This window comes from Acyrthosiphon pisum, chromosome A1 (genome assembly GCF_005508785.2).
Source record: "Acyrthosiphon pisum isolate AL4f chromosome A1, pea_aphid_22Mar2018_4r6ur, whole genome shotgun sequence".
In the NCBI taxonomy this organism is placed as follows: Eukaryota; Metazoa; Arthropoda; class Insecta; order Hemiptera; family Aphididae; genus Acyrthosiphon; species Acyrthosiphon pisum.
Window position 1 is genome coordinate 87,936,393 of NC_042494.1, and position 11,701 is coordinate 87,948,093.

Genomic DNA, 11,701 nt, shown 5'->3' on the forward strand with positions numbered 1-11,701 from the left:
AAAAAAATATGAGCTGGATGACATTGCAATTGAAATGGGTCATGAGGTAATCCGTCTTCCACCATACCACTGTAAGTATAACCCAATTGTGTTAATTTGGGCTCAAGTTAAGGGCCAAGTAGCGAAATTCAACAATACTTTTAAAATGGTTGATATTGAGCGTTTAACACACGAGGCATTAGATGCAGTAACAAGACTGGACGAAATGCGTTCGTCATGCAGAAGAAATCCAGGACGAGGACAACAGCAAAGAAATAATGAGGGACACCATGATGGAACCAATAATTCTGACAATATTACCAGATGACAGTGACTGGAGTGATGACGAAGAAGATATTGACGAAGAAAACCACGGATAAGATATGTGTCTTAAATAATATTAAATTAAAAAATTGTTGTATTTGTATTATTTAAAAAAAAAAATTTTTTTGTTGTTTGGTTTGAATAAAAAAATTGATTATAAAATATTTTACAGTAATTTTAGTAAATTATGTTTAACTCTTTCGGTCCTGATTTCTATCTAAAAATTCATAATAGTGTAAAAAAAAAAAAGTAATTATAAATAAATAATAAATAACAAAATGATAAAATAATAATAAATAATGGTTATGGTTTGTAACGTCTTTGTTAACACTTTTAAAATTGAAATATAAAATCATTTGTTTGAGTTTTGGAGTTTATGAGTTACCGCGTTGATTACGCGCTGAAATGGTTAATTCAAAAAAACGCGGCAATTAATTTAATTACTTTATGAACCACTAAGGCGAAACGTCCGCTAGGTTCGCGACGGTCATCGGCCACTTTTCATGTCGCGGACTATAAGATATAATATCCTTAATTGTGATCAAATAAACAGGCATGATCGCTAGATTACTGCACGCATATTTTATACATATTATATAATACTTCCCCAGACTTGGAAGAAACACTAATATCATAGAAAAATATTTCATTCACATTACCATTATATAGGAATCATAGAACAATAATAGATAGGAATTATACTGTTTTTGCCGTGTCTGGGGAAAATGCGCAGTGATAGGAAAAATTGGTTTTTTGGTGATCATGCCTGTTTATTTAGTCATGATATTATGTATATTATACACCTTGCCGTGATCACTATACTCGCGCCGCCATAAATAATTGAATGATATTATCCATGCGCGCCGCTATAAGAGAGCACTACTGGGCGGCGCCGTCCAGAAAACTGTGTTAGTGTGTGTTCCTATAATGTATACAGCGCGTACTATAGTATTCCGTTATTTTACGTAATGGTATACATACAGAAAATTATCGTTTTTGGGTGCACACAGTTTTTTAAACATTTCTTTCAAAGTTTTTGAGTGTTTTAGCAATCTATTGTTTTTGTATACTATACTACAGAATACAACATGGACGTCCAAGATGATACTCCTCTCACAAAAAATCCATGTGGAAAAGTAAGTGTTTGTAATACTATGTTCCTATTGCATATTCTTAATTTTTAAATATTTTTTTTCTTTAGTTTATTGGCACTGGTCAAAGGAAAATGATTATTAATATATATAAAGACAAACTCCAACAACAGCTTGAAAATCCTCATATGGCACAAATGAACTACAGACAAATTATCTTGGACATTTCAAAATCTACTGGTATTGGGCAACGTACGGTACAAACCACATTCTCCGAGTATAAAAAACAAGGTTCAGTGTCATCGCCCAACAAGAAAAAAGTTAGACCTACAGTAATACAGAAAGTAGACGAATTTGATAAAAATGCCATCAGGCAAAAAATTCATAATTTTTGGAAGGCCCGCGAAGTACCAACAATTTCAAAAATATTAATAGCCGTTAATGAAGATGAAACATTACCCAATCTCAAACGTACGTCATTCCAAACAATATTGAAGGATTTGCAATTTGAGTATGTCAAAAAAAATCATAACAGTGCACTTCTCGAAAGAGAAGATTTAATAACTTGGCGCCGAAGTTATTTGGATAAAATTAGGCATTACAGAGCGCAAAACAGGCCAATCTATTACTTGGATGAGACGTGGGTCAATGTAGGCGAGACGCATAACAGAACGAGGGTCGATAGCACGGTCGAATCATCACGTGATGCATTCCTCAAAAGCCCCACCACAGGACAAAAAGAACCCCCCGGCAAAGGTAAGCGTCTCATCGTATTACACATCGGGTCGACAGACGGTTTTGTCCCGGGGGGCCTCTTGTGTTTTGAATCCAAAACCAATTCTGCTGACTACCATGATGAGATGAATGACGATACATTTTATGAATGGTTTGTTAAAACCCTGCCATTACTGAAAGAAAATGCCATCATTGTAATGGATAATGCCTCATACCATTCCGTGAAGAAACATAAAATACCAGTCAAGTCTTGGAGAAAACAAGCAATTATTGATTGGCTTGAAAGTAAAGGCGTGATCGTTACTCATCCTATAATAAAAAATGATTTAATGAAAAAAGTTAAGAAAATTAAAAACAATACGACAAATACATAATAGATGAGTACGCAAAAGACAATAACAAAATCGTATTGCGATTACCTCCATACCACTGCGAGCTAAATCCAATCGAGCTCGCGTGGTCGTCTGTGAAAAGTTATGTCCGGACACATAACAACACCTACAAATTAAAGGACGTTGGGGTTCGTGGTAGGAGAAGGAATAATCAGTCCAGGTAAGGACAAGAGTAAGGCAATTGAAGAGTTTCCTACTCCGAAAGATGTCCATGCAATTCGAAGATTCTTAGGGCTCACGGGTTTCTTCAGGCGGTTTGTTAGAAACTATGCTACCCTAACTGAACCCCTGTCCAGATTGACAAAGAAGGGAGCCGAGTTCGAGTGGTCCACATCTCAACAGGCTGCGTTCAAAGAGTTGAAACGGATTTTTGTGGACACACCAATATTCTGTATGTTCAATCCGAGAGCAGCGGTGACGAAAGTTCATACAGATGCGAGCGCTGTGGGACTAGGAGCCATGCTGCTGAGGAGGGAGCACCCCTACAGATTGTCTACTGCATCAGTAAAAAGCTAGGCGAGGCTGAGACTCACTATCATTCAAGCAAGCTGGAGTTGATGAGCATGGTTTGGGCAGTCGACAAGTGGAGACATTTTCTCCTAGGGATAAAGTTTTCAATTATAACAGACTGTCAAGCGTTAGTTTATTTAAGGACGCATAAAGCTACACGGCCGCAAGTTACAAGGTGGTATGATGTACTACAAGAATATAATTTTGATATATTCCATCGTCCGGGCACGAAGATGGCACATGTAGATGCTCTGTCGAGAGACCCAATCTCAGATGAAGAAGGTGAAACGCTGGATGAAGTGTTAGCAGGACGGTTGGACGTTTGCATGACGTTAGAAACGGAAGACAAGGTGCGTATGGCACAACAAGTCGATGAAGAGGTGCGCCGCATAGTGACCATAATGCTAAAACCAGAGAACATCCGGACGAAGGCCGAACGAGCTATAGCACAGGAATACAGTCTCAGGGGTAAGTTACTGTATAGAACGTACCAGGGAAAACAACTTTTTGTGATGCCAAAGAGCATGCGTAAAAGTATTGTAGTAGCAGCTCACGACCTGGGTGGTCACTTGTCAGTAGACAAGACCGTTAGTAAAATTACACAGGACTTTTGGTTTGTGGGACTCCGGAGATACGTGAGGTTCCACATAAGGATGTGTATGGAGTGCCTGATGACTAAGAAGCCGAGGGGTAAGCAGCCAGGGGTCTTACATCCCATACCACCAGGACGGAGACCATTTGAAGTAGTCCATGGAGACCACATTGGACCTTTTGTAACTAGCACCGAAGGAAATAGGTACATATTGGTGTTAGTGGACAACTTAACTAAATTTGCATCCTTGTTTGCAGCGACAGACACTAGTACCGAAGGAGTATTGTATGCGATGGACAGATTTGTGAACAGGTACGGGTTGCCCAAGAAGTTGATTACTGACAGGGGCACTTGTTTTACGTCCAAGCGCTTTGAGAACTTCTGTGAGGTTCGTGGTATCTCCCACATATTGAACTCTACGAGAAGACCTCAAGCAAATGGTCAAGTTGAGAGGATAAACAGCGTTATATTGGCCATGTTGATTTCAAAAGCAGGAGAGGAAGACCAGTGGGACACGTTGTTGTCAGAGGTGCAACGTCAGATCAACAACAGCGAATCCAAAGTGACAAGACATACTCCATTTGAATTACTACATGGATGCCGACCACGATTCGAGTTGGGTAGGTTGCGTGACCTATCGACTACCGCTGAAGAATGGCTATGTCCCTCTGAACTGTGGGAAGATGCGCGAAATGAGATAGTGAAGCAAAAGGAAAAGGTTAAGACAGCCTACGACAAGCATCGTCACAACCAAACACAATATGTAGTTGGGGAAGTAGTAGTGATGACCAGAGCACCAGTCACTACGGGCATGTCCACTAAACTACAGGAGCGATACCGTGGACCTCTTGTCGTGACAGAAGTGTTGCCAAACGACGTGTATCGAGTCTCACAGCTGGCGGAAGATGGGACAAGACACTATGCAACAACAGCACACGTGTCACAGTTGAAGTCGTTGTAGAGACCTCTGATGACAATGAGGACATTACAGAAGAAGAAGAGCCGGAACAGATTGCTGAGGAAGCAGATGTTGGGAAAACCGAACAAGACCAAGGAGAAGAAGCCGGAGTGAGGAAGTCCACCCGACTAAAGAGGAAACCGAAGAAGTTAAATGACTACGAATGAAAGTTATTAATTAGTTGTCGTCGATTAGTCTTGTCAGCAGCCCGATTTCGTCAGCCTTGACAGTGACACTATATTGCAATAAGATATCTATTATACACAAATAAATATACGCATTAATACGCGTATATCAATAAACCCACATATACGTGGTTTTCGTGCCAGTGATTTTGGGACGGAAAACGTCAAAAGAGGAAACTCGAAGACGTCGCTGGACAACGTGCCATTCACAAGATTTCAACTCGGGGTCAACCGGAACCAACTTCCAAGTAGCGGGCCATAGGAAAGTCGCAACAAAGATGAAGACGTCGAACACAAGTCGTGTCTTACTATCAGTACTGTTTTTTCTACACATTCACTCTATCTCAACTCAATTTTCAAACTCACTCATAGAACACCCGTCAGGCATATTCTTTCAGACAATCGGTAATCTACAACTATCGAGCTCACGTTGGAATCTGCTTACGTATATAAACATCTCAAACTATAACGAAAGCAATCTCGAATACAAAAAATCATGGACCAAATAAAAAAGTCATGCAAACTAGGTGAACAACTCGACAAAGAATATACAGAACACATATGTGCACAACATAGTGGTCAAGAAATCGGTTTTTTAAATGAAATTAATACCAATAAAGAACACGTTCTAAAAATCGTTGAACGTCCCAGAACTCAAAATTTTCGTACCAAAAGAGGTCTTATTAACATAGTTGGACGGGTTGCAAATGTATTATTTGGTGTCTGCGACGACGTAGATGCAGAATATATTCATAAAAAAATTAAAGAATTAGAACACTCCAGAGCACGAATATCTCAAATAGCAGACACACAAACACAAATTACAAAATCGATAGTTACCAATGTCAACTCCTCCCTAGTAGAATTATAAAGTAAAGAAAAAACATTATTGAAAGGGTATAATTACTTACTAAACGAGGCAATTACAGAAAGAAAGAGAGTAGGTATACTTGAATTTAAACAAGCTCTAGCACAACGTATAGCACTGTTAAACATTATCATAACACAATATGCATACGAGACAGAAAATTTAGTAAATATTGTAAATGCAGCGTTACAAGGTTTTATACATTCTAGTTTGTTGGATACCGACGAATTTAATAAACAATTAAAAGAAATTAAGTTGCAAATACCAGTAGGTTCAGGGATACCAGTGGATCTGTTAGAATCAGGTATATCGGAGTTACTGCGTATAATCAATATTAATGTAGTTTATATAAAAGGAATTTTAATATTTATTATTGAAATACCATTAGTAAGTAGTTATGATTTTGTATTATATAAATCCATCCCGCTACCGACTAAAGTACATAATAATTTATATGCCATTATGCAAGCCAACTCAGAGTATGTTGCAATAGATAAGTCACGATTGTACTATGTAGAACTAAATAATTATCAGTTAGCTAAATGTAAGTCAACTACAAACACAATGATCTGTAAACATGAACAACCCATACAACACGTTGGGGATTCTTGTGAATTAATGTTATTCAGAAAACCCAAATCTGTACCCCCAGCATGTAATATTAAGTATATTAAGTTTAGCCATAATATTTGGCATAAGCTAGATAATAGGAACGAATGGATATATGTTACAAATAACGAAAGTATAATAATAACATGCAAAAACTCATCCGACACATATACAATAGATGTAAGTGGCACTGGTATTTTAAGTCTAGAAAATAGTTGTGAGGCCAATACTGTTGACGATGAAATAAAATTAATACCTAAAAGAGAAATAAATTCGAAGATAGTGAAAAACTTCTCCCCATATTTAAACCTTTCAATAAATTTTGATATGTTAAAGGATCTACCCCGTGAAAACTTAAATTATTCATTATTTCCAAAAGAAAATTACAAAATTAAAAATAATCTTAACAAATTGGTAGAAAATTCGAGATCCCTAGATGAATTACAGAATCAAATAAGTCATGTCAATGAAAACAAAAATAACAAATCTTACGATTACTTATTTATTATTCTGATACTAATCAACAGTATAGGTTTGATATTAGTATTAATAATTTATAATAAGAATACAATTGTATGTCATAAGGAAAGGACAATAGCCAAAGATGATAATATAGAACTTAGTAATCAATGTGAAAGTCCATCGCCCAGACTTGTTTGATCGATTTTATGGGCCATAGACTTTCATTTTACATGGGGGGTGTTAGGAACCCCTTGTTATTATAGTAATATAACATAGGTAACGTAGAATTTAGATGGGTAAGCACTTTTGTAAGACGACGTCCGTCGCCATCGAATAATGCATAGTACATAAGTCAGTCGTGAAATAGTCTTAGACTCGATTACTGTGTGTACGTTTTATATAAAAAAATAAAAGTATTATTATCATTTTAATTCATTGAGTAAAAATTCAATTTCTGTAATAATAAGTTTCAATAGCGTACTGTAGTACTTTCGAGAGAGCGAACTCATTCTTTAACAGAGGATAACAACTCAAAATTGTCTACGAAGGAACAAACCCAAGTAAGACATAACATTAATTTCTAAATGAATTACAAAGAAAACTAAGATATAAAATAATTCAGAGGAAAATAGGAAAGAATATGAACAAGGAAGAAAAGAAACTCATGCAATCCTTAGAAGAGAAAAAAGACGATATATGAAAAAGTTAATCGCTACTGTAGAAGAGAATAGAAAAAATCCAAGACAGTTCTTTGAAAGAAGCGGAAGGATTAAACAATAGGCTTTAAACCACAGACAAATATGATGATTAATGATAACAAAGAACTAGTAACAGACAAAAAAGAAATAGCAGAGATGTTTATAACCATTTTGAGAACCTCCTGAATAGACCCCTGTTCGAACACGGACGCGTTTTCGCACCACCGTAGTTTCGGCATAGGTCCCCAAAGCTGCGCCTCGGATGCCGAAGCTCGCGAGGTGGCTTACCCCCTCCTCGGCCGACCAGCGCCGGGCCGTTCGCCGCCATAGGCTGTGACGCCAGCCGTCTCTTGTCTTGTCCAGGCGGTCGAGCCCGACGCATCGTTGCGTTTTTTTTATTAATGTAGGAGTGCAGTGAGGTTATGAATTAAAAAATAGCAGATTTGGCCACGATGTAGATTTAACTAGTTTGATAGGCCGACTTTTTTGGTAGGGAGTTTGGAACTTGGCATTTTTTCACGGTTATGTTTTTTTTGGGGATATCATTTATTTTTGCGCGCTTCAGCATCGTGGACGATGTGTTATTATTATTTATTTTTTTTTTATATGTCGTAGATTTTCTCTTGCATATTTTGTATTTGAATAAAATAAATGTACGAAAACATTATTATGTTTTATAAATATAATATATTATATATAAGTCAATTACAAACAATTCCTTGTTACCATATTGTAACGCTGTTTGAAAGTAAACGAAGCGCGCCACTTCATACGTTTGGAAATACACTCACTGAAGTGGTATTAATTTAAAAAAAATTCAATTTTTAGATTTTTTCCTTTAGTTACACTTTAAGACCTACCTTTGTGCCAAATTTCACGTTTCTACCTATACGGGAAGTGTCTTATAATTTTGATGATCAGTGAGCGAGTCAGTAATAATTTTGCAAATTTTGAAATCCTCCCATTTTGAAATGGCACAATATTAAGGGCTCATTTTCTTACAGCATCCTAAGCTACTCGAGATTAATCTGTGTTTTAAATTTCAAAAGTTTATCTTAAGAGAAAACAGAGATATATATGTTAGAAAAACTGGGCGAATTGGTTCGTGTAAAGATACTGTTAGGAACTTCTTATAGTAATATAATATAGTAGAATTTAGATGGGTAAGCACTTTTGTAAGACGACGTCCGTCGCCATCGAATAATGCATAGTACATAAGTCAGTCGTGAAATAGTCTTAGACACGATTACTGTGTGCACGTTTTATATAAAAAAATAAAAGTATTAATAACATTTTAATTCATTGCGTTAAAATTCAATTCCTGTAAAAATAAGTTTCAATAGCGTACTGTAGTACTTTAGAGAGAGCGAACTCATTCTTTAACAGGGGATAACAACTCAAGATTGTCTACGAAGGAACAAACCCAAGTAAGACATAACAATACACTGGCATTGCTGGAACTTGGCCTGGCGCACTACCGTGCGCTCAGATTTAATATATTACAGTGTAAGTAAACCGTTTGGTGACCGCGACCGACAGACATACAAAAAAAAAAAATACGCGCAATGCATTTTAAATTATCCACACACATCGGCAGTCGATACTAGACTAATTAAAGCTCCTATCCGCGGCGGCGCGTCAAGCGCTACCACAGAACGAAAGCCACGCCCATGCGTACAACTTGGCCGTCGAGTCATCGTCTCATTTTGAATAGACTATACACACAGGCTACAAAATACTAACAACGCTCATAATGGAACGATTAAACCCTTATGTAACAGACATAATAGGGGATTACCAATGCGGATTCAGTAAGGGTAAATCGACCATAGGCCATATACACACAATTCGATAAATGGTAGAATAACATTATGAGTATAATAAAGATCTGAACTTAGTATTTGTAGATTTTAAACAAGCATACAATTCAATAAGCAGGTGTTTAGAACCCTTGAACACGCTTTGGATTAATAAGCATATTAGACAATAGCATAGTAGTGTAAGCAATATGTTTATTTTTTTTTGTAAGCGACTGCGTCGCCAAGACAAGAACGTAGAATAAGCAAGAGTTAGTCGTGAATATGTAGCCGATTCGTACAATACTGTGTCGTTAAAATATTTATTCTTATAATAAAATAATTAATAAAATATTTTCTCTAAGTTAAACAGATGTTGTGTAGTGTTTTGAAATACAACCAGTAAGTGAACGAACTCTTATACAACAAAATATATTCCTTAACTGAAAGAGTATATAACACAGGAATAAACTATGGAAAACTTTGGAATACCCCAAAAATACATAGCAGCCCTAGTCAAAATGTGCAATAGTAACACCAACCTTAAAGTACGATTCTGGCAAGAAACGTCAACGCAATTTAAAGTATAGGCTGGCCTCCGCCAGGACGATGGATTATCTCCAATGATATTCAATATAGCCCTGGAGAAAGTGGTATGGGATATGTCAGAAGATCGAAAAATGAACCTCGGCGAACTGAATGTTCTATTGGTATATGCTGATGACATAGTCATAATGGGAAACTCAAAAGATGATGTTAAACAAACCACTCGAAAACTGCTGAAGACGAGCAAGAGGGTGGGATTAGAGGTAAACCAACAGAAAACCAAATATATGTGTGTGTCACGAACAGATGCAGATATCTCAGATCTAGAGGTAGATGATCTCACCTTCGAAAAAGTTAATCAATTCACATACTTTGGGGTAAACATGAACAGTACAAATATTATGCATGATGAAATTAAAAATAGATTAACAAGTGCTAACAAGTGTTTTTTTAGTTTATTAAAACTACTTAAATCAAAGCATCTATCTTATGAATCAAAAAGAAATCCTATACACCAGTTACATTAGGCCGATCCTAACATATGGATGTGAGACATGGTCAACCACCAAGGGAAACCACTAGAGCCTAATTACCTTTGAAAGAATAATATTAAGAAAAATGTATGGCCCTCTATATAACAGTGAAACAGAGCAATTTGAAAGAAGACATATTAACGAATTACGGGAGGTATACGGAAGTCCAAATATTCTGTCATATAGAAGGAGCAAAAGGCTTGAATGGTTAGGACACGTATGGAGGGCGGAAGGCCGAATTATTAAACAAGCACTGATGGCTGAAATTACAGGTAAAAGACCTCTGGGCAGGCCCAGAGCAAGATGGAAGGACTCAGTCGTGAAGGATCTAAAAGCACTTCAATAAAGGGTTCAGTTAGACGTAGCGTACAATAGGGAAGAATGTAATATGTTTGTGATGGCACCGTTGGACCTCAATGGCTGTATATGATGATGAATTAATTTCCAAATAGTTGGATGCTTATGTCCACAGAGTTTTGAAAATCGGTTATTCCATCCTTCAGTCATATTATTTGTTCGATGCCCCCTACTAAAGTGGCATTATGTACATTCCACGAGGAAGGTGAAAATATAGGTGGAATTTTTTGAAAATGCAAGATAAAAGCTTAACCTACACGCCTATAGGTACCATTTACATAATAAGAATCAAAAAAAGTTAAAAGGTCTTCTGCATCTGAACTCTGAAGGCATTATTTCTTTTAGACATGTCATATTTCCGTCCAGTACTTTATCCTGTGGTAGCAGGCACGTAGTCAGAAAATATTCACTAGGTGGGCCAATGTTAGATGGGCCCCCTACCTAAATATATTACCTTGTACTTTGTAGGGGTGGGCCCCTTACCTTTTTATATTATAAAGAGGTAGTTATCAGAATATCATTACTATAAATATAGACGAGTTGACGACCATAATAATAATATAATTCTATATGAATCAATATAATGACAATACCCTTACTCAAAAGTATTTTAAAAATAGACATGCAAGTATACAACAGTCACTGTCTAGATAAGATAAGAATTACATGACATGCTAGTATGGTACCAGTATTGGGCTTTAAATAGCAATTATTTCCTAATCAATCGTTGACAATATTATAACTTATAAAGATAAATTATCACCGATTATTAGTAGCAACAGAATTTAAATGTAATACAATATACATATTTTATTCCAGAAATGGACATGAATTGAATTTAGTTACGTAACTTATTTTAGATTCTAATTAAAATCCGATATATTTGATTTTATTTGTGTAATATTTAGACAATATTATAAATTTCATTAAAATTAAAAGCCACCGTATAATAATGGGCCCCTCTAAATATTTTGGGTGGGCCGGCCTAAGGCCGGACACATAAAAGGGAGGGCCAGGCACACCCTAGCCCCCCTTAGCTACGTGCCTGTGTGGTAGGAAAGCTAAT